This window comes from Trichosurus vulpecula, chromosome 1, assembly GCF_011100635.1.
Source record: "Trichosurus vulpecula isolate mTriVul1 chromosome 1, mTriVul1.pri, whole genome shotgun sequence".
Taxonomy (NCBI): Eukaryota; Metazoa; Chordata; class Mammalia; order Diprotodontia; family Phalangeridae; genus Trichosurus; species Trichosurus vulpecula.
This window is the reverse complement of record NC_050573.1, coordinates 233,136,537-233,162,481: the sequence shown is the minus strand read 5'-3', so window position 1 is coordinate 233,162,481 and position 25,945 is coordinate 233,136,537. Positions and strand designations below refer to the sequence as shown.

Here is a 25,945-nt window from a genome sequence, read left to right as displayed (position 1 = left end):
GAATATATGTGTGAAGTGCTTACTAAAGTATGATTGAATTTTCCATCAAAGTTTCCAAGATGAGAGTAAAGAACAGAAGGAGAGATACCCTTGAAAACTCCAAATTTTTTGAATAATGAAAAAAAGTATAATATTAGTGTCAACATTAATCCATGGCTGCAATTATAAGCAGGACATATGGTTCACTACCTCTCCAAGCAGCAGAGAACATCAAATCAATGAGTGCATATGATGCTGTTATTTGATGTGCCCTTTCTGGAAGTAAGCAATGTTAGTCTGAAAGGCAGAGAGAAGCACAAAATGTACCAGCTCTCTAGGTCATATGAAGCTATGCTACATAGAGTATGAGTATAGGAAATCCTTATATGCCAGTGTAGACTCAATACATAGGTGATTTCTTTGTCCCCAGAACATGACTGAGGAAATTCCCCTCATCTCATTCAGAATTGACCAGAGGTGGCAACCCTGACAGAAGTAAATGGAGTTTATTACGATCTCCAGACTGGGTTAGCAGCTGAGGCCATCTCTCAATTACTCCTGCCTTTCCTCTGCCTCCCTTGGAGGATGGAAGAGTTCCTTCCTTTGTTTTGCTGCTGGAATCATCTGATCCGGTGCAAAATGAGAAAACTGACATTGATTGAATCAAATGAAGATACCTTAATGGATCTGATGCAAGAAGATCTCTTTTGTTAAAAGTTCCACATAAAAATTGGCCAGTGACAAGAAATAGGAGAGGGGAAAGAAGGATGCCTGTAATTATGTCAAGGCTAATTTCCCACCGCTAGCAAAGTATTCAATTTGGCTTGATTCTATTAGCAAAATTTTCTGCAGAGAAAATAATATTAGTGTTGGGTAGCCAGTATCAGTAGAGGTGACATTAAGCTTTTTATCAAATAATTACAGTAGCTTTGAGTGAAAAAAATTTAAATGTACTTAAAGGTCATAGACTACAGAGACATCCACAGACTTAGAATTATAAAATGTCAGCCCCCTATTCGTTTTTGGCCCCCAAAATGATTTATTCACCTAATTTAAAATTTTCAAACAATTAAAACCCACCTATGTTTTGTTTTCAATGAGTCAGGCATATTGTGGGTGTTCTGCCTTTGGGTTTGGAATTTTTTTTCTTTGGGAAATTTAGATAGATAGTAGGTTATTCAGAAAATTAAATGAAACAGTTACCTTTAACTTTGGAGAAAAACAAATAAACACCTTTCAAACCAAGCTTATCGGTTAATAATAAACATTTACAGTTTCTCCAAAAATTGGGCTTAATAAATATTGTAGTAGATTAATGAGTTCTACAAAATTTCCATAATAAAATCCAGTAGTCATTTCACTCCAAGTGTTTAAAATATTGTGTAATCACATGAAAAAGGGAAGGGAAAAATAAAAAAAAACTTTATGAAATGGCTAAATCATAGAAAGAATTCAAGAAGTCAGTTCCCTAAACAATACAAACGCTCCATTTATGAAATCCTATAGATAAGCCACTAAACTAGAGAAGTCGTCAATTAGAACAACGTGGTCTTGGCAGTGTCTTAAGGAGGAAGAGGCTCATGGTCCATTAGGTGTCAAGCTATGACCTTTCTGACAGCTGGAAATGAAACAGAAAGATGGTCGGTCATCTAAACAATGGTAAAACACAAAGGGGGAGTTAGTAGGAGAACAGAATAAAGAGATTAGATGAAAATGACCTAAGGTTGTAGAAGGTTGACCAAAATTAGGTAAAGAGTAAAAAGAAAACACAAGGCAAAGAGTAATCAATGGTAAAGTTGTTCTGAAAGTCCTTTAAACATACCTGGCACAAATGTTATTTTGGGGAAGCAGAAAAATGAATTCGGTTAATATAAAACAGTTTAGGAGGAAGAGAGTCTTCTGGCTAAGAAAGAATGAGATAACAGAGGGAGGTATCTGTTAGACAGAATCTGGAAAGCCTGAGACTAAAATATCTGAAACATCCTAACAAAGAGCTACATATGAGTACAGGCAGACTCCATGCTAGAGTAAACTAGGTTTGTGTGAGGCAAAGATTTTACCATATTGTTTTATCTGGATATGGATTGAGAGGCAGAGAAACTATGTTGTTACTCAGTCACCTCAGTTGTGTCTGCCTCTCTGTGATCCTATTTGGGGTTTTCTTGGCAAAGATACTAGAGTGGTTTGCCATTTCCTTCTCCAGCTCATTGAACTTATAAGGAAACTGAGGCAAAGAGGGTTAAGTGACTTGCCCAGTATCACACAGCTAGTGTCTGAACTAATTGAACTAAGAAAGATAAGTCTTCCTGACTTGAGGCCTGCCACTCTATCTACTGTACCATTAGCTTACAACTTTCAAAAGCAATGGAACCAATCTCTCCTCATGCTCCTAATGAAGAGAACTAAGATGGATGCTAGTAGTGCTAAGATTCCTCCTAGCTTGTTAGGAATTGATTGAAGGCTTTGTAAAAGAAAACAATTTAAATTTGGCTATGGTTTGGAAAATAAAAAAGGTCCAAGCTCACAAATAGCATTACATAATCTTAACAGTTAAAGCTCACCTGACCTCCCTCACCTTCTACAACATCCCCAAGAGATGGCCTTGCTAGGAAAAAGATCCTAAGATAAAACAAAGCCTTCTTCTATCAGTTTCAGATATCACATGATCAAGATATCTCATAGGATCATAGACCTACATCTGGAAGAAGTCCTAGATAGCAATTAGTTGATCCCCTTCATTTAATGTATGAAGAAACTAAGGTCCAGGATTGGCATTTCCATTTGTAATCCCAAGTGACTTGCCCAAAGTCACCTGGGTCATAAGAGTTTAAATCTGAAAACTGAACTCAGGTCCCCAGACACCAATTCCAAAGCTCTTTCAAGTGCTGTGAACATATGTAACTAATTGCCAAGATTCAAAAGACACAATACATTAAGCAATTATTTTTTGAGCCACATATAAGGTACTATGTTCAAAGCAGATGCTATTAGCTTTCTAACCCCAATCTCTAAACAAATTATCTGATTTTTTCATTCAGATATATAGTCCAGCTTATAAGAGCATGTACTGGTCAGAAATCTCGGGCACTGCCACTTTGACTTCTAGTCTGCATTTCTTAGTGTTTTAAGACATTCAAATTCAGCTGGTTGAGCCATCTCACCTGTTCTCAGTTCTTGCTGTTCCTTTTGCCCACCTATACTAGTTTTTGCCTCTTAAAACACTTGGTTCTATATTAAGCTAAAGGCACATCTCTTCCTATTCCACTCTATTCTCCAAATAACTGCTAATGGGATTTTGCCAAAGCACAGATCGTAACAAGCTGGGTCCATGGGATCCGTCCCCCTGCTCTCATTCAATAAACAGCAGTGGCTCTTTAGTATGTATCAGATCAAATATAAATTTCCTCTGGCATTTTAATCTCTTTAAACCCTGGTTCCATCTACCTGTTTAGCCTTATTTATGCACTACTTCCCTCCACATGTTCTATGGTTCAATCAAGCTGGACTTTTTGCTATTCTTCACGAGTGACCCTCCACCACTGCTTGTCTCCACACCTTTGTTCTCCATGCCTGCATTCTCTCCTCTACTCCATCTCTTGTAACCTCTGTCTTTCTGACTCTGCTCAAGTACCAATTTCTGCATGAGGTCTTTCCCTGGCCCCCAGATGCTAATGCCCCATGTGCCTTCCCCTAGATTGCCTTGTAATTATTTGTGTATATATATGTATATATTTGTGTACATATGTATACATATATATATATATGCATACATGCACTTATGCTGTATCCTGCTCCCATTACAAAGTAAACTCTTTAAGGGCAAGAACTACTTTGCATTTGTATTTGTAACCCTAATATCTAACACAGTGTATAGTACAGAGTAGGCACTTTAAAATTCTTATTAATTAATGGAAGCAAAAAATCAACAGCTTCCTGTCCCCTCATGTTTCTTTCATGGATTTTGGGAAGAGATGTAAACTTTGGGGTGTTTTGTGATCAAGTCATGTTTTATCTTTTCCCCTGATATGCTTAGATATTTTCCCCCATCCTAAGGGAAGTTACATTTTTGTGTTTTTACCAATATGTGAAATATAGTCTGATGACTGAAAACCAAACTGGCTACCTATTGATAAAGACTTCTTCACCTGTTCTCATAACCAAAATACGCATAAACTTTCCAACATAATTTGAACAACAGTACATTTTCAACATTCAGCTAATATACAGCAAGTGTGCATCACAGTGATGCCCCAGTGCAGGGCAACTATAACAACACCCTTCCAGTTACATAAAAATGAATCCGAAGCAGTGAACTGTTTCATGAAAAAATAGTGGGAGTCCAAGGATGTCAAATATAGAAACAAATGTCCAATATGCACCAAAATATTCAAAGCAGAACTCTTTGTTGTAGCAAAGAACAGGAAACAAAGTGAATATTCAGTGATTAGGGATCAGAAGAAAAAAAAACTCACATATGGATATAATGGATAATTATTGTGTAGTAAGAAATGACAAATAAGGAATACAGAGAAACATGGAAAGATTTTTTATCAACTAATCGACTAAGAAAAATTTATTAAGATGTACTATGTACAAAGCACTGTGCTAGACACTGGGCATACAGAGACAAAAATGAAAGTGAACCTGTCCTCAAGGAATACATATTCTGTTGAGGAAGACAGCATGTTCATATGTAAGTATATACAAATAAATAGAAACTGATTGATGCAGAGTGAAATAAATAGGACTAAGAGAAAACATAATCACTATGACAATGTAGTTTTTTAACATTTGTAAAGCACTGTGCTAAGCATTTTGCAAATATTAAAAGATTATAAATTTGTAGTATTAAAATATCCCTAAAAGGAAGTTGAATTTTGACTTCCTCACAGACTAATAAAGTTTGGTGGGGGACTACTTGGGCAGACTGTTATGTACACTGTCAGATGCAGTCAGAGCAGGAATTTTTGCTTAGTTGCTTATCTTTCCTACAAGGGATAATTCAATCTGGAACGGGGTGGAGAGAACCTCCCCTCTTTCCAACTAGAAATGATTGAAATAGAGACAGAATATATTTTACTTTAAAGAACTCAAAAGAAAAGACAACAGAAGACATAAGCCATATTGTGTCTAACCCAAACATTTTTCTTCAAGTCAAACTGTTAAGTGAAGCATGTTATGTATAAATAGCCAAAACATTAGCAGTGAAGTAGACATTTAGTCATTTCTAACGGAAAATACTCTACAGAACTCAATTACATGAGAAATCCCCTTTTTTCATTCCAATTATATTTTTCCCCCACGGCCTTTCCTTTAACCCCACCTATACACTGAATGACACTCCTTTCTTTAATTGCCTGGAAATGAGCTGGCAAGAGACGGTACATTTACAGTAAGTAAATTCTCCATAGTGCTAGTTATAATAGGTGGTTATGTGTGATGGATGAAACTAGTTACCTTCCCTCTAAGATCTGTGTACTGCTTACTCATCCCTTAGCCTTTTAATTAATCTGGATTCCAGGACCAAGGCAACAGGAAGACAATACACCAAACAACTCCTTCAGGGAGTTTCAAGTGTGACTGTTGCCCCTGAGGAAACTCTCTGGTAACAGATACAACAGAACAGTCCCCAGCTACCAAAATGCCTATTCAAAAGGTAAATAACAACAGTGCCCTTTAATTGTAGTTTCTGAAGTCAACCAAAAAAAAATAAAATTCCTATGACAAAAGACAAGCTTCTGAATTATTATGGCTTGGGGATTGGGAGTGGGGGCGGAAAAGAAAGGAAGAAAGGGGGGAAAGGATTTATTAAGTATCTATGTGCCAGACACTGCTATGATCTTTACGGATATTATGTTGTTTGATCTTTACAACAGCCCTGGGATGTAACTGCTAATAATTATGATCATCAGTTTGTGGTTGAGGAAATTGATGCCTTTCTTCTGGTTCATTATATAATCTGATGTCTAATTAGTAAATCAACAAGCATTTACTAAGTACCTACTATGTGTCAGGTATTATGCAAGGTGATGGTGATACAAAGACAAAATGAAACAGGAAGCTTACAATCTATTTAATGTAAGACTATGTAACTAATGTAAAGCTAGTAATATAGCACAAAGGACAGCCACAATGTAATCAAAAGTAGCAGGAAAAACTAGAGTCAACTTCTACTGTGTTGGATGAAAATCAAATCTATTTGACGACTGCTGTATTTTACAAAATTCCCCAAAATCTTTAGTTACTTAACAGGAAAGTAAAAGTGAAACTGGGAGATTCCGGTGGAAACTTAAATCCACACTGCTGAACTGAACTGGTTTCAGTTTCAGTCTAAAAGTTTATAATGAGTCTTAGCATTAATGTTTTATCTTCAAGAAGAATATTAAATACTATAGATGCTCCATTCTGTATGATGCAAAGTCACCAGATTTAAAGCTTCGTGATTTACAAGGCAAGTTGTGATAGCTCTTATCAAATATATGCATTTATGCCATGGTTTACCCATGGCCAATAATATGTGGTTCCTCTGAAAAGGGAAATCTTTGAAAGTCACCCAATATTGGCACTATGCTAATTTATGTCCCCATAAAATTCAAAGTTTTATAAGTGATATTAAAGGAAATCCTCCAATCATCACAAAATCTCAGAGGCAGAGGGACCTCAAAGGCCATCTTGTTCAATTTGTAGCTCCATGGAATTCCCTTCTTCAACGTCTCTCGGAAGTAGTCATATATGAAGATATCTAGTGAGGAGGAAACAACTATCTCAGGAGCAGTCTAGTCCACTTTTGGACGGCTCTGAAAATAAGAAAATCTTCCCATTATATTAAGCATAAATCTGTCTCTCTCTAACTTCCACCCATTATTCTTACTTCTGTTCTCTGATGACCAAGATAATGAATAAATGAGAATTTATTAAGCAGCTAGTAAGTGTCAAGCCCTGTACTAACAGTTAATGTCTATGTATTAATTTGTTATCATTACCATTAGCAATGACTATTGTTACTGTTACTGTGGGTAACAGTATAACTGTTACTATTGGTAATAATATACATTACACCAAAATGCATTTATGGAATGCTTAAGTTTTATACAGCATTTCTCTTAAAACTCTATGAATGCTAGCCCAACCCCATAATTCTACAAGCAAGGAAAATAAGCTGCAGAAATACTTAGTGGCAGAACCAGAGTTTGAGCCCAGGTATACTATCTCCCAGTTCTGTGCCTCTTCCAGCCTTTACACTGGTCACAAAATTCATCTCATCGAATCTTTTATATATGTACCTGTTTGTAAAGCTCATCTGTGTGTGTGTGTGTGCGCGCACACATGTGTGTGTTAAAAATGGTCTTAGTACTTACTATGAGCATAAGTGCCTGATCATCTTCAATAAATATATATGTCACACACTGTATACTTGGCTCTGTTCTAAGCTTCAGGAAAACCATCTGTCAATAATATTCTGTACTTACATTCTAACAGGGACATAATGATAACTAAAAAGAAAGAGAAACAAGGCAAATACACATGATGGAGAGACTTCCTGTCAAACTTGAAAGGCAAAATGTGCACCTTCTTAATCAAAATTTTTCATAATTATATTCTTCTGATCACTTATGGTCCCCTAGAAATATAAGTGATGTATAATAGCCACAGAAATCAGAAGAGTAGGGAAATAAAGATCAGAGCTAGAGAAGTAAGTGGACAGGAAGAAAGGAATTTTAAAATGGTGTATAATCAGTAATAACCTAGCAATGACAATCTATTTTCATTGTTTATTTTACCAATTGATGATCCTGGCTATGAGGTAAGTGCTTAGCACAGTGGCTGGTACGTAGTGGACAATACATAACTGCTAGTAATGATGATAATGATGGTGATGGTGACGATGATGGTGGTCATGGTGATGATGATGACAACTTACCTTTTAGTCAAGAAGAAAAAAATATTATTTTTTGTCCGGACTTTTTATGTGTAAGGAATTCCTCATGTAGAAGCCCCTCCCACCAACACAGGCTGCATTACTCTGTAACTTGTAGTCCTAAAGAGTTAGCTAGGTCACCAATAAGCTAAGTGTTTTGCCCATGGCTACAGAGCAAATATAGGTAAGAGGCAAGACCCCAACTAAGGTGTCCATGATTCTAAGGATGGCTTCTACCTTATGCCATGATACCATTCAAGGGAAAAACCATTAGCAGGGGGAAGAGTACTAAGGGGAATAATCATGAGCTAACATTTATATAGGGCTTTTTAAAGTACTGCAAAATAATTTACATACATTATCTCATTTGATCTCCACTATGCTAATGGATATAATTACTCCAATTTTATAGATGATGAAACTGAGACAAGGAAATTAGGTGGTTTATGATGGTCACACCACTACTACCAGAGGTAGAATTTGAAACCAGATCCCTCCTGTCTCCCAGTTCAGTTATCTTCTTACTGTATCATTCTTCTTTTTCAAAATCGAGCATGGAGAGACAAGAAATCAAACTGCCAAAGGCAGGAATCTTGCCAAATGCATTATAGACAGAAATGAGTTATAGTCAGCATCACTGGAATGAACTTCCAAGTCAACAAAGGTTCATCTGAATATTTCAATCAGGTACAGAAAAATTAAGGAAAGTACTTGATAGATAAAAGATTTCATAATTTCCCTACTGGTGTATCTGGGATGATGGAAAAATAATCAGAGCTCCTCTGTTACCCACAGTCGTTAGACCAAAAAGCACGGGCATGAGCAAGGGGAAGAAAATGGGCAGAATAATGGATTCTAGATGCTCAAAGCTACCAGACTAAAAGCCATAAAAAAAATTCCATCATCTACTATCCACTCTAGCATCCACATCTTTGTGAGATGCGACATGTTGCTTCAATATAAGAGAGAAAAAATCAGGTTGCTTCAAATGAATATCATTACGTATTTGAAAAATCATTTATAAGCTAAATAGTCTTGGCCCCAACAATTGCTCTATAGGTTTTCATTTCTGGAGATTTATGTCTTTCCTGTTACTCACTGAATTTTAGGTTTGTCTGCGTTCTCTAACTTATTGATTTTGGGATGCTTAGGAATGCAAGGTGAAATGGAAAAGAACACAAATTTTCCTAAGTTCTCTAATTAAAAAACTACCCATAATGGCTATATTTAAAATGTGTAATTTTTTTATTTACACTTCATTCCTAAAAGGTCATTTACAGGTATCTTTTTTTTCATCTTTTTTTAAAAGGATATTTTAATTCATTACATTCATTACATTTGTGTCTGACAGTACAATTCATTCATTACAGTTGTGTCTGACTCTTCATGACCCCATCTGGGGTTTTCTTAGCAGAGATAATGGAGCGGTTTCCCATTTCCTTCCCCAGTTCATCTTACAGATGAGAACTGAGGCAAACGGTGAAGTGATTTGCTCCCAGAGTCACAGTCTGAGGAAAAATTTGAACTCATGAAAATAAGTCTTCCTATTCCAAGCCCAGTGATCTGTAACTGCGCACCTGCCGCCCCCCCGTAAGAGGACATATGTACTATTAAAGATGGCATTAACATTTTAAAAAATTATTTATGGTAGACTGTGGGAATCAGTGTGGTGGACTGGAAGGAGACCTAAGCCTAGAATCAGAACACCTGAGTTTGAGTACCTGACATCAGTTGTGGGATCTCAGTCAAATCACAACTCTCCTGAAGCATCTGTTTTCTCATTTATAAAATGTGAATATACTAGTTTGAATTAATTTAGATCTATTTAGAATGTGTATATGAAGCTTTAAATAATGAGGAGGTACTATATACATGACAAGAAGGATAGCTTCCTATTGTTTGTCACTATTGGATCTCCAATCTGAGACCTGAAAGGACAGTTAACTACAAAATGAAAACATGCCTTTTTAACCTGATCTCTATGGCTGTCTCTATGTGTATTTCTCTGCTCTAACTCTATGTCTCTCTTTTTAAGAAAGGAGTAAAAGTCTACAACTACAGAATACAAAATGATGTTCTTCGGTTGTAGAAAAAGTAATAAGTTTTTCAAATTAGTTTTGTATCCTTGGGCAGATTGGTTAACTTTCTATGCTTTCCTTTCCTCCTAAGTAAAAAAAAATGGTAAGGGAGAGAGGGGAATGTAGATAATCCTCAAGGTCCCTTCCAATTCTAAAATTTAATAGAAATCTATGATTTTATATTGATTAGTGTGGTCTTTTCTATACCAAGCAGATGTTGGAGTGGTTTGCCGTTTCCTTCTCCAGCTCATTTTACAATGAGGAAATTGAGGCAAAGGGGGATAAGTGACTTGCCCCGGGTCACATAGCTAGTAAGCACCTGAGTCAGATTTGACTCCAGGCCTGGTGCTCTATCCAGTGCACCACCTGGCTGCCTACTTCACTATTAAATTATAAAGTCCACCAAATTTCATTATCACCATCAAAATCTAATGCCTTTCCTGTACTCAGAATGACATACATAATAAGTGCCTTACAAGTTAAACCAAGTATAACAGAAAAAGCACTGGATTTGAACAGATAAAACTTGGGTGCTAATCCTGACTCTACCAATTACTCCTTTGGAGACCTCTGAGCCTCAGTTTCCTTATCTGTAAAATGAAGGGATAGGAGAAGATGATCTTTAAGGTCTCTTAAATAGCCTAGAACAAAAGCACTTCAAAGTAGGATCTCCCCCCACCCCAAAGAAACACTCTGATTAACAGCAGATGGCAACAGCATCTGAAGAAGTAGCCATTAGGCTTTGATTTGATTATTAACTGATATAGTGCTATCACTTGGGGGCAGGAGTCCTAATGTGAAATGGAACATTATTCCCATCATTTTTCTCCAAAATATTTCTGACATTTTTCTTCTGAGTACATTCTGCAGCACCCACATTTTTGTATTGGTTTTGTATCATTAACATTTTTGTACTGGTTTTGATGGGCAGCTAGGTGGAGCAGTGGATAGAGTACCAGGCCTGGAGCGAGGAAGACTCATCTTCCTGAGTTCTAATCTAGTCTCAGACAATGAGTTAGAAAAGGAAATGGCAAACCACCCCAGTATCTTTGCCAAAAAAACCCTGTATGGAGTTACAAAGAGTCAGACGCAACTGAAAATGCCTGAACAACAACAAATTGGCTTTGATAAAAAAATCTACATCTAAATACAGTGAGAGTTGATGTGGGAGACACAAAAACGAAGGTTCAAGTTCAATTAAAGAAAAGCAGGAAAAAGAAGCATTTTAGGGAGACTAAAGGATTGACAGGGACAAAAGTCTTATTTGAGAAGGTATTAAAATTTCTGAAATAATTAGTTGACGATACTATCATTATAGAGTAATCTTATTAGTTTTAGATGTCAGTTTTATTTTCAATTCATACAAATGTATGTATGATAGAAATATGTTTTGTGTGATTGCACATGTATAACCTGTATCAAATTGCTTGCCTTCTCGAAGGGGAGAAGAGGAGGGAGGAAGGGACAGAATTTAAAACTCAAAAATTTTTAAAAATGAATGTTAAAATTGTTTTTACATGCAATTGGGGGGAAAATAAGATTTTTTTAAAAAAAGTATGTATGGCTTGCCTTTAGAGACTTCGTAATGGATTATAATTGGCCAATGACGATGTGATTTGAGTATTTATAAAAAAAGCCAAAAACTAAAGAAAATTTCTGGTCATAATGAGTGATTGATCTTCAAAACTGCTCTATGCTGATATTTGAAACAAAAAGGCCAGATTTTCAGGAAAAGTAGCTAGCTTTTGCTCTTACAACTCCAAAAGGAGCCACAGACAGAGTATACAGGATAAATGCCTTAACTAGAAATACTTAAAGCATGTGATATCATTAAGAGAAGACTGTAAGTACATTTTGAAATGTATTATTTTCTTGATAAGTCTATCATGTAAATCTGTAATTAGGGACTTTTAAAATAGCTGGCTTTTTCTCTTCTTTTTCTTTTTTTTTTTTAAACACAATACAGTGTAATTGTCTATTAAGTCAATGAGTACTTAGGGACTCTTAAACCTGCAGACTGCAAAAGAATCCTTATGAAATTTCCTTTGAAATAGAGTACAACTGAGAATCCCCGCTTGCATAGTTAAATTAGCAATCCTCTTTGGTCTGAATGACACAAGTACTCTATCATAGTTAGAGGTCAAGATTTGAACTTGATATCTGTCCTCCAAATCCATTATTTTGTAACTTAAATGAGATTTCCCATCTCTGCTGGATTGAAGACTCCCTATTTCTATATTCTTGTATTTTTCATCAAAAAGGCTCATTTATTTCTTTGTGTAGTCTCAACTCTACATTATGTAGAATGTAAGTTCCTTGAGATCGAGTTGTTGCATTTTTTATCTATGACCCTATCTTCTCACATAACACCTAGCAAATCACAAGTGCAATGAATGTTTGTTGAATGATCGCGTTTAAAACTTGGAAAGCATTTTACTGAATAAGTCATTATTTTCATAGTATGTACAGTATATTCAGATTTGCAAGTCCAATTGCTGTATTTATAAGATGGCAATATTATCAATTTTAGGCAGCTAGGTAGCACAGCGGATAAAACACCAGGCCCAGAGTCAAGACTCATCTTCCTGAGTTCAAATTTGGCTTCAGACACGTTTACTAGCTTTGTTACCCTACTTGACCCTGTTTGCCTCAGTTTCGTCATCTATAAAACGAGCTGGAGAAGGAAATGACAAACCACTCCAGTATTTTTGCCAAGAAAACCCCAAATGGGGTCGCAACAGGTCAAACACAACTGAAAAGTGTATTGAATAACAACAAAAAAGTTGAATGACAACAAAAATCTCAACTATACAGCACATAGAATATAAGCTCTTTGAAAGCAGGGGCTATTTCATTTTCTATCTGTGTTGTTACTTATCACACAATAGCTACCACGATGAATGTTTGTTGACTGATTAATTATAGAACTGGCAAAGAATCTTATTTAACAAGTCATTATTTTCATAGTTTGTGTAGTATATTCAGCCTTGCAAGTCCAATTGCTGTATTTATAAGTTGGCTATACTATCGATTACACAATCTTTAGATTCCAGTTGTGCTGTTAGTTTTTCCACTTATTCATTAATTAATTTATTCTTCTATCTATTTATCTTTCTATTTATTCATTCATTTACTTATCTACCAATATGTCTATTTCCTTATGGGCAAAAGTTAAGAATATTCCACAGTCTGTTCCTCTTTTTTGTGCTCTAGAAAAAAATACCTCATGGTCACTGTACATTAATGTTTTATTTCATTTACTCAGTAGGCATCATGATTAGTTCAAACATAAACAAAACAGGCACCACAATAGCAATATTATTCAGATGTGGAAACTAATTATGAAGCTGTCTTTGTTCACCCTGTCACACTTGCCAAAAAGACTTTTTTATGGAGAACTCACACAGGGCAAGCGTTCACATGGTGGTCAGAAGAAGCAATACAAGGACACTCTCAAAAACTTTGGAATTGATTGTGTGACATGGGAAAGACTGGCACAGGACTGCCCAGCATGGCATGCTCACATCAGAGAAGGTGCTGTGCTCTATGAGCCAAGCAGAATTGAAACAGCTCAAAGGAAACAGAGGATGTGCAAATTTAGAGTATCCACCCCAAATGTTCACATGCTATTTGTGCCTGACCTGTGGTAGAGCATTCCAAGCTCATATTGTTCTGATCAGCCACAGTCAGATACCTTGAAACTTGACTCTATCATAGTGATGTCATTTTGGTCCTCTTCGAGAACAAAGGACAACAACCAGCCAAGCAGCTTTGCTTGTTGGCAATGGATATTATTTTAGAAACCTTTGATTCCTGCTCTATGGAGATGGAACTAGAAATGCTTCACTCTGGGTTCTCTGACCCAGTGTACATACAGTGTGGTGTGATGGAAAGAGTACCAAGTCTGGGGACCGACGATGGCTGTTTGAACCCCAGTTCTGCCACGGAGAACATGTGGAGCCCTGAACAAATTGCCTGATCTTTTGTGCCTTAGCTTCCTCTCGTTTAAGACGAGGCAGTTAGATTGGATGATTCCCAAGGTCACTTTTAGCTTTAAATCTATGATCTCATGATTCTCTATATTGATTATTTCCAGATCTACCAGCCAATCACCCTCATCTAGGCAAGGGGACTCAGAGACTAAAGGGGCTTTAAGAGAATCATGAATTTGCACCAGTGATTACTAAAGTGAGAATGTGAGGCATAATTGGCTCCTGAAAGGTTCCTGGAAGGGTGACAAAACAAAATGTAAAATTGTGTTTGATAGCCCAGGCAAATAAGATATTTGGATGCTCTTCAAATGCTTCAAGTGCACAAAGATTAAAGGAGCTCATGCCTCTCAGTCCATACTCCTCATATATTGCACTTGGGGATAAGAAACCAAGCTTTTATCTTGCTTCTTCAGGAATATAAAGGTATAAACCAAGGAATTTCATGTAGTTCTATTTCCTTTACTTGAAGGCAGGTGTTCCAGTTTCTGGTGGTCCCCCTTGCCCGGCTAGATGTCAGTAACAACAGTAAAAATACAAATACTAGCATTTACATATGGCTTTAAAGATTGTAAAGTGCTTTACAAATATTATCTCCTTTTATAAATGTGCAGTGAACTTAGGCTACTGCCAGAGTGGGGCAACTGTGGATAGAGTGCTGGATGTGGAATCAGGAAGACTCATCCTCCTGAGTTCAAACCAGGGCTCGGACACTTACTAGCTGTGTGACCCTGGGCAAGTCACTTCATCCTCTTTTTCTCAGTCATTTCACCTATAAAATGAGCTGGAAATGGAGATGACAAACCACTCAATATCTATGCCAAGAAAACATCAAATGGGGTCACAAAGAGTCAGACGTGACAGTAGACACCTGAACAACAATTGCCATAATGAGGTCACTGCTACTCTAGGCATCTCCTTTTTTCCCAAAATAATAACTCTCCTTCCTAGCATCCCTATACATACTACTCATGTTTCATAATGTCACTTCTGAAGACACAATCTTTATAAATTAAGTTCCAACAGAAATCCTTCCCTGGAGTCCCCACCCCTTCCCACCATTTCAAGGTCTGAGAAGTAAATCTGAAATTGCCTTACTGATTACTTCTACATCATTAACAAACTACGGGGGCCAAGGGAATCCAGGAATTGCTGTAGGCTTCCCAATGGGGTCATCGCTATTAAATCCAAAGAGTGAATACCAAACTTCCAAGGCTTGCTCAGATATATTTCTGCGTATATTTGGAGTCTCTCTCTTGGTTTATACTTATTCTTTTATATGAGCTGAGAGAACAGCTCCCTGTTTCTCTCAAGTTTAGGGTGAAATGTGTTCGCTTCAGAAACAGTTCAGCTTACCAATGTTGATGATACAGTCACAGTGTGCTGGAGATTGCTCAAGCTGTGGCCGTGCTCTCTGCATCTACAACAGACTTCTGGATTCCTTGGCACTTAAGGATAAACACTTTTTCATGTCTTATGAAAAAAGCCCACATCAAGCAGAATATCCAGAACTGCCTTTAATTAAGACAATAAATGATTCTACTGATCTTAGCAATATGTAAATTATATAGAGCCCCATAATTATAGAGCTGAAAGAGACTCCAGAGGCCATCAACAAGCTGAATGTGATACATGAATTCCCTCTGTAGCATTCCCAACATGGAACCATCCAGGTCCAAGTTCAAGACCTCTACATTGGGGGACTCTTCAATTATAAGAAAGTCTTCCCACACATTGAGCTTACCACAGTGCCTATTTGCATAATAAGCATTTCATCATTGTTTGTTGAATTAAATGAATGGAGGTCCAAATCAGACCTCCTATAATGTCTGCCCACTCATCCTATTTCTTCTGGGGCTAGGCCAAAGTACTCCATGAAATATGGGCAAAGGTCTTAACTTTAAGTGACTTCTCTTTTTCCATATTAACATTTCCACAAAATATGTTTTATAGTATTAAACATATTAATTAAGCTGCATTTCTCTACCAGATCTGAACAGGATAGCTTTCACAGAAAAAAATATATTAAGTATAAATGAGTAATATAAAAATATGAGGAACAAATAAGGCAAGAAAAGACATTCTGGCCCATAAACAAAAACTGCCACCTGATTAGCATCTTAGAAAAACATAATGAAGAATTCAAAGTTAAATAAAATGAATACTGTAGAGCAGACTGTTATTCCTTGCCAAGAGAGAAGTAGATTGCAGTCCTTTTCAGTCTTTCCCCTTGTCATTTAGATAAAAAAGAAAAGCATTATGGGAATGAAATTTGGGGCAAGGAAGATAAAAGGAATTATCCCCAACACCTTCCTTTGACCTGAGAATTGCCTCTGGATGACTAATAAGGATAGGTCATCAATGGTTTGTTAGAGCTCTGACATGCTACCTGGGACAGCTTTCTGGGGGTCATGGGTGAGTGAATACTATTTGCCACAACACTCTGAAAGAGAATTCTTATCAAATTCAAGCTTTTATCTAAAATGGTCAAAAGACAACTGGGCATAATAAAAATACTTGATGACTACTAGAACACAAATAGGTGGGAATCCTGAAGTCACAGGGTGAGATGTAGGAAGTCAGTTCCTGAAGCAAGCATTGAAGAAAAATTGCTGACAGGAATCTTAGGGATCCTGCAAATCTGCTCCCAAGAAAATAACTGGTGTTAATAAAACCCACACACAAGAGCTCATTGCTATCATTAAATATTGATGTTACAGACCCACTAGGGAAAATTGGCCCACTTACAGAGATTCTATGTATCAGAGAATGGGCCAATCATCATTCCCCAAATGCAGGTAAACATTAAAGACTACTCATAGCAACCAGAAATGTCAACTCACTTGAAAAGCAGTCTATGTGCAATGCAAACGTGAGGTTACCTGCACTGGAGATAAACTTCACAAAACACAGAGATCCCTAGAACTAATTAATGAGACATTTAGGCTTTGATGGTTTAGAAAACCACAAAGAAAAGACAGAACTGAAATACTCTGCCAAGAACTTTAAGGGAAGCCAAAGCCAATGATTTTAATGGAGCTGAATGAACCTAAAGGTTTTTCCACATTTAGGCTTGGCCCATAAGCACGTATACACAGAAAAGAATGACTATAGTAAAGGATCTAGGGAATAATGCAATAGTTGTTTAAACTTTAGCAGACAGTTAACTCACAATTATTCTGCCAATGAAAGGAAGCAGTGGATAGAACTGATCATAAAAATTCATGGTTAACCCTTCTTGACTTCTGATTCCTCTGGGGAAATCAAACCCCACAGAAGCTAGTTTCTGCCTGGTGAGGCAACCAGGAAGATAATCAGGAACTGAGTAAAAGGATGTGACGTATAATCGAATAGACAACCCACAGAAGTCATCCATCAGTAAACAGGAGTATGTATACATTTTTGGGGGGAGACACTGCAAATGGGTAGTGACTTGCCCAAGATTCCACCGCTAATAAGCTTGAACACGTAAGTTCCAGGGAGGCCAAATCCAGCATTTTTTCCACAGAACTATCCTGGCATATGTCAGATAGGATCAGGCAGTATAAATTACACTTGCAGAATTTTGTAGGAGAAAGATGACATTAGACAAATGTATGACTGGAAAATAAAATAGGTCAGTCATACAATAAAAGAGAAAGATAAGTGTCACTTATGATGGCCCACATCATTCATTAGTATCCACCCATTTCCTCATCTGTAAAATGAGCTGGAGAAGGAAATGGCAAAGCACGCCAGTATCTTTGCCAAGAAAAGCTGAAAAGGGGTCATGAAGAATGACTCCTCCCCTCACCCCAAATCCTTCTGACATCATCTTTTGCTATCTCCTGTTTCACTACAGTCTCTGATGAAGAATTGGACCTTCTGCCTTCCAAAGTCAACCTTTCTACATGGGTGTTTTGAGGTTCCCCAAGCAGCTCACAATGAAGTCAAGGCTGTCTTTCCTCCATACCAGCAGGGTCAAACTCAAATAGAAATGATCCCTGCAGGTTGCACACTGACTTACAAAACCACAAATTAACATTATCTATGCTGTATTCTGTTTTTATTAATTTTGTAAACTATTTTCCAATTACATTCTAATCTGGTTCTGGTTATACTGTTTTGGTGGCTTCAGCAAGTCAGATATCTCTGCTCTATCCCACGCAAATTTCATTCCAGAGAACAGACACAATTTGGATAGAGAGATGGGCTTTAAAGAAAGAATCTCATAGGGTAAGAATGACATTTTGGGGGACAGTATGGAAAAATGGATAGATAAAAGCAAGGCCAGATTATGGAAGATATAGATGAAAACTAGGCAGAGGAGTTCAGATTTGATGAAACAAGAAAATATTTTAAGTGGTTTGAGCAAAAGACAGAAGAGAATGGTATTAAAGGATAATTATATAAGCAACAGAATATGAAGAAGAATCCCAGGGAAAAAGCAGGCTTGAGAAAACCAGATAGGAGCCAGATGAAATAATCCTAGCAAGAGCAGATATGAAAGTGACTAAGAATTTAATGATACCCTTCTAAAGAGAGCTCTTTACAGATATCTTTTTTTTTTCCTGGGCAAGTGAATTTAATAGATCTAAGGGACTGAAAGTCATCTATCTTAGTTAAAATATATCACTTGGGAATTTTTGCTAAGATGCTTACTATTGTATTAATAGAGCAATAGGAGGAAAAAAATTCAGCAAAAGATACATTCTGTGATTTTTTTTAAAAGGTTGATTCTTTGGAGTAAGAAAGTGAAAACAAACTAAAAGTGATTGATGTATGAAAAATAAGGTCCACTGACCCCACAAACATTATCTTCCTAATATTACCCAAGCATGGACCAGAGAATCTTCTATTCTGTACTTTAGTGGAATTTTGCTGGGCTAGAGGAGTCCTGGACACTAGATTCCCATCTAGGTAAGAGTCAGAATTACTGGATTAGTCATGAAAAAACTGCAGTCAGCTGCCAAGGATTCAGAATACTGAGCTGAGGTTGGGCAAAGGGGGAATGCAGTGCCTGGATCAGAAGCAAGACAGTTTGAAAAGTGAGAAGAGAAATATGATCTATGTGTCAGTCTGAAGCAGAGAACACCAGAACAAGTGAGTATGAGTTCTACAAAGAGTTCATTTAATTAGCCACACTCTGTTTTGTGCCAGGACATGTGTATTTTTATCCACAATTATGTGAGCCTGGCCCTGCTTTCCAGTTTCTTCCAAATCACTTGCAGATAGACAGCTCCTGACAATGTAAGGCTACAGACATCCATAAGCTAGTGCTCTCCAAAATGTTTTGATCACATATTCCTATCAGTTATAAACATGTAACAATGGTCACATTACATTACACATGTGTATGTTTATATGCATGCGCACACACACACACACACACACACATATAAATAAATCATATATGTACCACAGCAGAAATACATTAAGTACATTGTAAAACACACAAGAAAAGAAGACATTTAAAAGGTCAAAATGAAGATGAAAGAATGTTTTCCAAATAACTTATTTATTAAATGATACAAAATACCTTTTTTGTTCTCACTAAAATATATTAATATCAAAATTTTAATGAAATGAATGTGATTTAATTTTTTACATGATTTTTAACTGGTTTGACATAATGATTCTGACAGTTGTTTATTTTGCATCAAAATATTTAATAAAATAATTTTAAAATATTATTTCATATTCATCTCATTCTCTCTAACATCTTTTTTGTTTGTATGCTTTACTTGATTATAATAGCTGTTACAACTGAAAAAATAAAAATATCACAAAACAAGTTAGGTAGTATGGAGGATATAACGCAAAGATCTGAGTCCAAATCCTTCTTCAGATGCTTAACTTACTGTGTGATCTCAAATATTTTGCTTGTCTGTGCCTTTGTTTCCTGATCTGTAAAAAGATAATAATAACAGCATCTACCTGACAAGGTTGTTGGGTACATAAATGAGGTAACACGTAAAGCACTTTGCAAACCTTAAATTGCTACACGAATTCTATCATCATCATTACACATAGATTCAGATGGAAGAAGTACATTGATGGATGTGTTTACTAAACAATCTTTGGATTCTATTCACCAAAATCACCATTATGGAAAGGTTTTTACTGAAATTCAGTTAGTAAGTTTCCATCATCCCTGATAACATTTAGTTACTATTTAAAAGCAGTTGGGCATATTGAATAAATTTAAAAGGAATGGCAAGTTGTACATAACAGACTTGCAGTTTTGTGTGCAATCATCTTTCTTTAATTATACTACGCTATGGAAATGCTTGTTTTATTCAATAAATTAGAAATAAAATAAATTTAAAAATTTTAAAAAGCAACTGGAACAGATGCATTTTTATATCTTTAACAAATCCAATAAAATATTTCATTTGGAAAATTTTTAAATACATTAGAAAATAATATTTCCAAGTCTTTTTAAAGTAAGTGAATATAAGTTTCTAGAAGCAACACCTTAACATTTCTGGGAAACTAAAAGTTTTCAAAATTTCTTTCTAATCATGATAGCCTTACAATTAACAAGATACTGTAGATACTCTGAGACTTTATTACAATTCAGTCATCTGAAATATTCCCTTAATTTATGCCCATACTCTAGACATAACTGAAAACTTAGCTCTTCTGAGCATCCTTCCCGACAAAGACTGTTAATTTTGATTACTCCTTTATTTCAAGATTCCTCTACACTGTCATACATAATCCTTCACCTACATAAGGGGTATTGTAGCTCTTCTCTCTGTACAGTCACAAGGCTAACATCAGCAGGACAAATAAAGTCCTAATTTTAATAATTATTATTTTGTGGAAAAAAGGTGTCTCTGGAAGCAAATGATGAGTCATATATCTGTGTTAAAAGTAAAATTCATATTGGAGGACTGGGGGGAGGGGGACATGACTGAAAACTTAGGGTTAGAGTCACACAGATTCAAAGAAAGATAGTATACAAGAGTCGGGGAAAAAAAAAACTGAGGAATCATTTGTTCAGATCCTCTCACATAGGGATCTATTTTATACTGTAAAATGTCCCATGTGGCTGGCCATTTCTATTTACTGAAATGCCATACATGACTGACCATTTCAGAATTGCTTGCGTCGTACCTCAATGCATCAAGAATCTGTGATTTCAATCGGGTAGTGATGCCCCTCCAGGGTCGGAAATCATAACCCTTCTGTGTTATTATACAGTTGTGACATGGCCTTGGGAAATTCCCACCTAGTCAGCATCTGTCTGTTGGGTGATGAGCCTCTCTGAACTCACCCAGGGTGGTAGCTCTGACATTATCAGCCCTGTCAGAAATTGTGCTCAACAGGAAAAGCCTTCAAAAATCCCATATCAGCTTCATGCCATGAGGAAGTAATGGAGGAGGATTTTGGTAGACTCTATTGTATGTGTATGTAAAATCAAACTCCCAACAAGTCTAAAGCAATACTCGAGAAAAAAAAATGGATGAATATGTTAGGTGGAGAACACAGGATTACAGATCCAGAATTGGGAGAGACTGCAGAGACCACCTAGTCCAACTGCCCTGAATTTTACAGATAAGGAGAGGCCCCAGGAGATAAAGTGACTTCCTTCCACCAACTAGGCAGTAAGTATTAGAGGCAGCCTTTGAACTTAGGCCTTCTGACTCCAAAGACAACATTGTTTCTATGATACAATGCTGCTAAAAGCCAGATCTAAGACACCACACTCGGTCTGAACTATATAAGACCATCTATAGCCGCAAAAGTTTTAATTATCTCCTTTAGAAAATTAATAAGCATTTATTTTCTCTCCTTCCTATGCCCTAACCCTGGGAAAGGAAGGGGAAAAGGAAGGAGCAGAAGGGGAAAAAAAATGGAAAGGAGATAAAGGGAGAGGGCAAGGAAAAAGAGAGAGGGGAAGGGGATAAAGGAACAAGAGAGGGGAAGGGGAAAAGGGAAAGAAATAAGGGGAGGGGATAAGGGCAGGGGATAGGGGAAAGAGAGACGAAGGAAGGAGAAAGGGGAAGGCGATAAGGGGGAGGGAAGGGAGTAAATACATCCTAAGCCCACTTCTTTGTGGTTGTGGGACATGGCATATGATATTAAATCTTTTCAATAAAAGGCTAGTTTTGCTGAACTCTTTTTCTTTCCCTTTTTTATTCTTTGTCAAAAGAGATGATTCTCTAGTAGAGAGTAAAGGGAAAGATATGCTGGGAAATATAAGTAATAAAAAACCAAAGATAATAATTTTTAAGTACTATATAAATATGAGTTGCAATGATATCGATGGTGGCTACTTAGGGTGGAGACAGATGCCTCAGCTATGACAGTCTAGGCTACCCTATCCCCAGCTGGCACAACACCGTGGTCCTAAACAGCAACAGGAAAAAGCAATTAGATCATATGGGGACAAAATCTGCCAGGAGTTATAGGCATCATATAGAAGCCAAGCACCACGACTCTGAGAAGTCTGTGCATACACTATCTTAGAGTAATTGGACCACAAGAACCTAAAATATCTCCAACACACCTGAAAATCAAAATAGTGAGAGAGAGATATTCCTTTTAGAGAATTCTACCATGCAGATAATTCTCCTCATTCAGGAAAGTTTCAACTCCTACAAACCATAGGGCCACCTGAATATTATGAGGGAAAGAAATGTAACAGGAAAAAGCCTGGGATCTATCATAACACCATTTCACCACCAAAATGGCAAAATTCCTACTAAAAGTATCAGGTCCAGAAATGGGGAAGTCTGTCTCTATTGTCCCCCTGAGAATGATGTGGGCAACAGTGTCGGAGAGAGCAGTTCAGCTGCAATGAGTTATTGGACAGTCCAAAAACACACAAGTACCGGAAAGAAACTCAGTGCACCAAATTACACAAACGGTTTATGCAAATAAGATCTTCACTGTTATCTAAGTAACAAATTTTGTAACCTGACCCCTGAACCATATTTCCTGGCTCCCTTAAAATACTCTGTTTGATCCAGAAAGTGAGTCTTTGTATAGCATTTTTACCAGTGACTTAGATGAAGGCACAACTACCACTATCCTCAAATTTGCACAAGATGTACATCTGGGAGGAATAATAAATACATTTGATGTCAGGCCCTTAAAAAAGAGTGCAGCATAGGCTAGAACATGGGGGCTAAATCTACTAAGATGAAACTGAATAGAGTTGAATGCAGAATATCTTACTCCAGCTAAAAAGAAAATCAGTGTCCCAAATGGGAGAAAGATGGGCAGGGAGCAGTAGTACCACATCTGAAAAACATTTAGGGGCTTTAGTGGACCACAAGATTTATATGAGTTGACAGTAGGACACTGTAGTTGGAAAAGCCAATGTCACCTGAGGCTAACTAATGAGGGACATGGGTGACCTGTATAAGGGAGCCAATGATTTTCCAATGTATCCTTTTCCGGTCAGATGGACATTAGAAGTACTGTGTTCAGTTTTGGGGGCCAAATGTTAGAAAGGGCAATAAATTGGCTATCTGAGTCCAGAGGAGGGCAACAGGATGGTAAAAGGCCCTAATACCATGCCACACCAGTCAGCATCAGAAGTAAATGAGGGTGTTTAACTTTGAGAAAATATTTATAGGAAGGGAGGGTAAGCATCTTCAAGAATCTGAAAAAACATACAGGAAGAACGTTGTTGTTGTTTAATCATTTTAGTCACGTTCAACTTCATGACCCCATTTGGGGTTTTCTTGGCAAAGATGACGGAGTGATTTGCCATTTCCTTCTCCAGTTCATTTTACAGATGAGGAAACTGAGGCAAACGGGATTAAATGACTTGTCCAGGGTCACACTAAGTGTCTGAGACCAGATTTGAACTCAGGAAGATGAGTCTTCCCGAATCCAGGCCAGTCACTCTATCCACTGTGCCACCTAGCTGCCCTTACAAGAGGGATGAAATGTATTCTAATGGATAGAAGTCACAGAGGCAGATTTTGGCTTATTGTAAAGAAAAATTTAGTATGAATTAAAGGTATCCAAAAGAGGAAAAGGTTCCTTTGGGAGTGGTTGGATTCTCCATAACTAGCTATAGCACATAGAGGGCCAATGATAATTTGTTGAGGCTGTTGTAAAGAAGGGTTTTTTGTGTCCTATGTCCCTCTGGCACTCAGGTGAAGTTATGGATCCCTTCTCAAAGAAACATTTTAAAATGTCTAAGATTATAAAAGAAACCAAATATATTGATCCCAGGTTAAGAACCCTTGCTGAATAGGAATTCTTATACAGGCATTGATTGGGTTTCGATTTAAAGGCAAATATTAGGTCTACTCTAACTCTGAGATTCTGTGATCCCTGTTGTGTGATCCAGGCAGTACCTCCCGCTTTCAGTTATCCAACAAAACTCTAACTCTATGACCACGGCCTCGGAACTTTGCAGAAACACCCACACCTCTCCCCATGCACAGCAGTCTGTAAGTCAAAGCCTCTCTCCCTGCCCCCCTCCACCTCTATCCCCAAGTACTTGGTCAAAAAAAGCCCCACAAAAATTTCAACCTACTCTATGGAAAAATATCAGTCTAAGCGTGAGCTAGATCCAGACCTGGGACTCCCTCAGACGGGGTCAAAAGGATCAATATACTGCTGTGGATTTGTCTCACGTCAACAACCACTGCTGAGATCTGCTCATTGTGGAATATCCCTAGGCTTAACCAGATCCCCTCCTCCCACAAGTGAATTCCTCCAGGAGCCTCCACCTTGTGGAAGGGCTCAGGCCAGCCTGCATTAATTTCTCCTAGCTTTTCAGCTCCTTTTTGTATGTTCTCTTCCTTTATTAAAATGTAAGTTACTTGAGGGCTGGGCCTGTTTTCCTTCTGGCTTGTATTTGTATTCCAAGAACAGAGCCCAGTGCCTAGCAAATAGTAAGCACTTAATTAATAAATGCTTGTTTACTTCCTTTCTTCCTTCATGAGTAGGGCCCCCACTTTCAGGGTTATAGAAATTGTCTTCAATCTGATAAATCTACCAGGCTCTCTCTGTGTGCCCCACATGCCCAAGGTTTCCCTAAATAGAATGATAGCATGCATTATTATCATGTATGTGGTGGAATGTAATGAAAAATAGCAAGAGATGACATTTATATAGCACTTTATGATTTACAAAGCATTGCACACAAGTGTCAAATTGTATCCACACCACAATCCTGCGATGCAGAAAATATGAGCTTCACTCTCCTCCATTTTGCAGTAACAGCAGTAATTCCCATTAATGTGGAGTGCTTTAAGGCCCACAAAGTGCTTTCTGATAACTACCCTCCTAGACAGTATTTCAACGATTAGGAAATTGAGACTGAGAGAGTTTAAGCACCTCCTCTCAGATCACTCAGCTAAGGCCTCAGCTAAAGTTAAAGTCTGGCCTCAAACCCAGGCATTCTGATTCTTGGACCATCCTAGATCTTTCTTTCCCCATCTTTTAAAAGATACTAAGTGATATATATATATATATGTGTATATATATATATATATATACACACACACATATATATACATATAATATATATGGAATTGAAACCAGACAGTCCAGTTTTTTAGCATTTTAGTTAAAATTACAGTGTCTATTGTACCTACCTTAGTTTCTATTAGTAGTCAATTTTTCCTTAAAAGATTTTGATGCCCTATAGTAAAATTTTACTCTCTGCTAAATTTTACTCCCTCCTATTTCTTGCTACATATTTATGTATTGAAATGATTATAAAGCTACCTAGTCATATATTTCCTTCCATACATGCCTTTACCACTTATTTTTGGTAAGTATGCTAGTGAAATATGTTTGACTATAAAAGACACCTTTCAAAAGTAGAGGATTTCTTTGAAAGATATATCTTGCAACAGTTGTAAAGCCTAAGAAAGTATCTCTGGTTAAGGTTTAACAGAAGACAATCTAATTAGGAGATCAAGAGCCAACATTTCACCTATGGAATACGTATAGAGAAATCCTGGAGCAATGAGCAAAAAATGCTTATGTGTATCTGAAACAAACATAGGAAATTTGACACT

General features: G+C 37.1%; 1 protein-coding gene across 1 annotated transcript in view; it reads right to left on the bottom strand.

Moving 5' to 3' along the window:
- The window catches only part of L3MBTL4 (L3MBTL histone methyl-lysine binding protein 4), a 394,385-nt gene that overhangs the window by 247,211 nt on the left and 121,229 nt on the right, over positions 1-25,945 (bottom strand). The window lies entirely within an intron of this gene.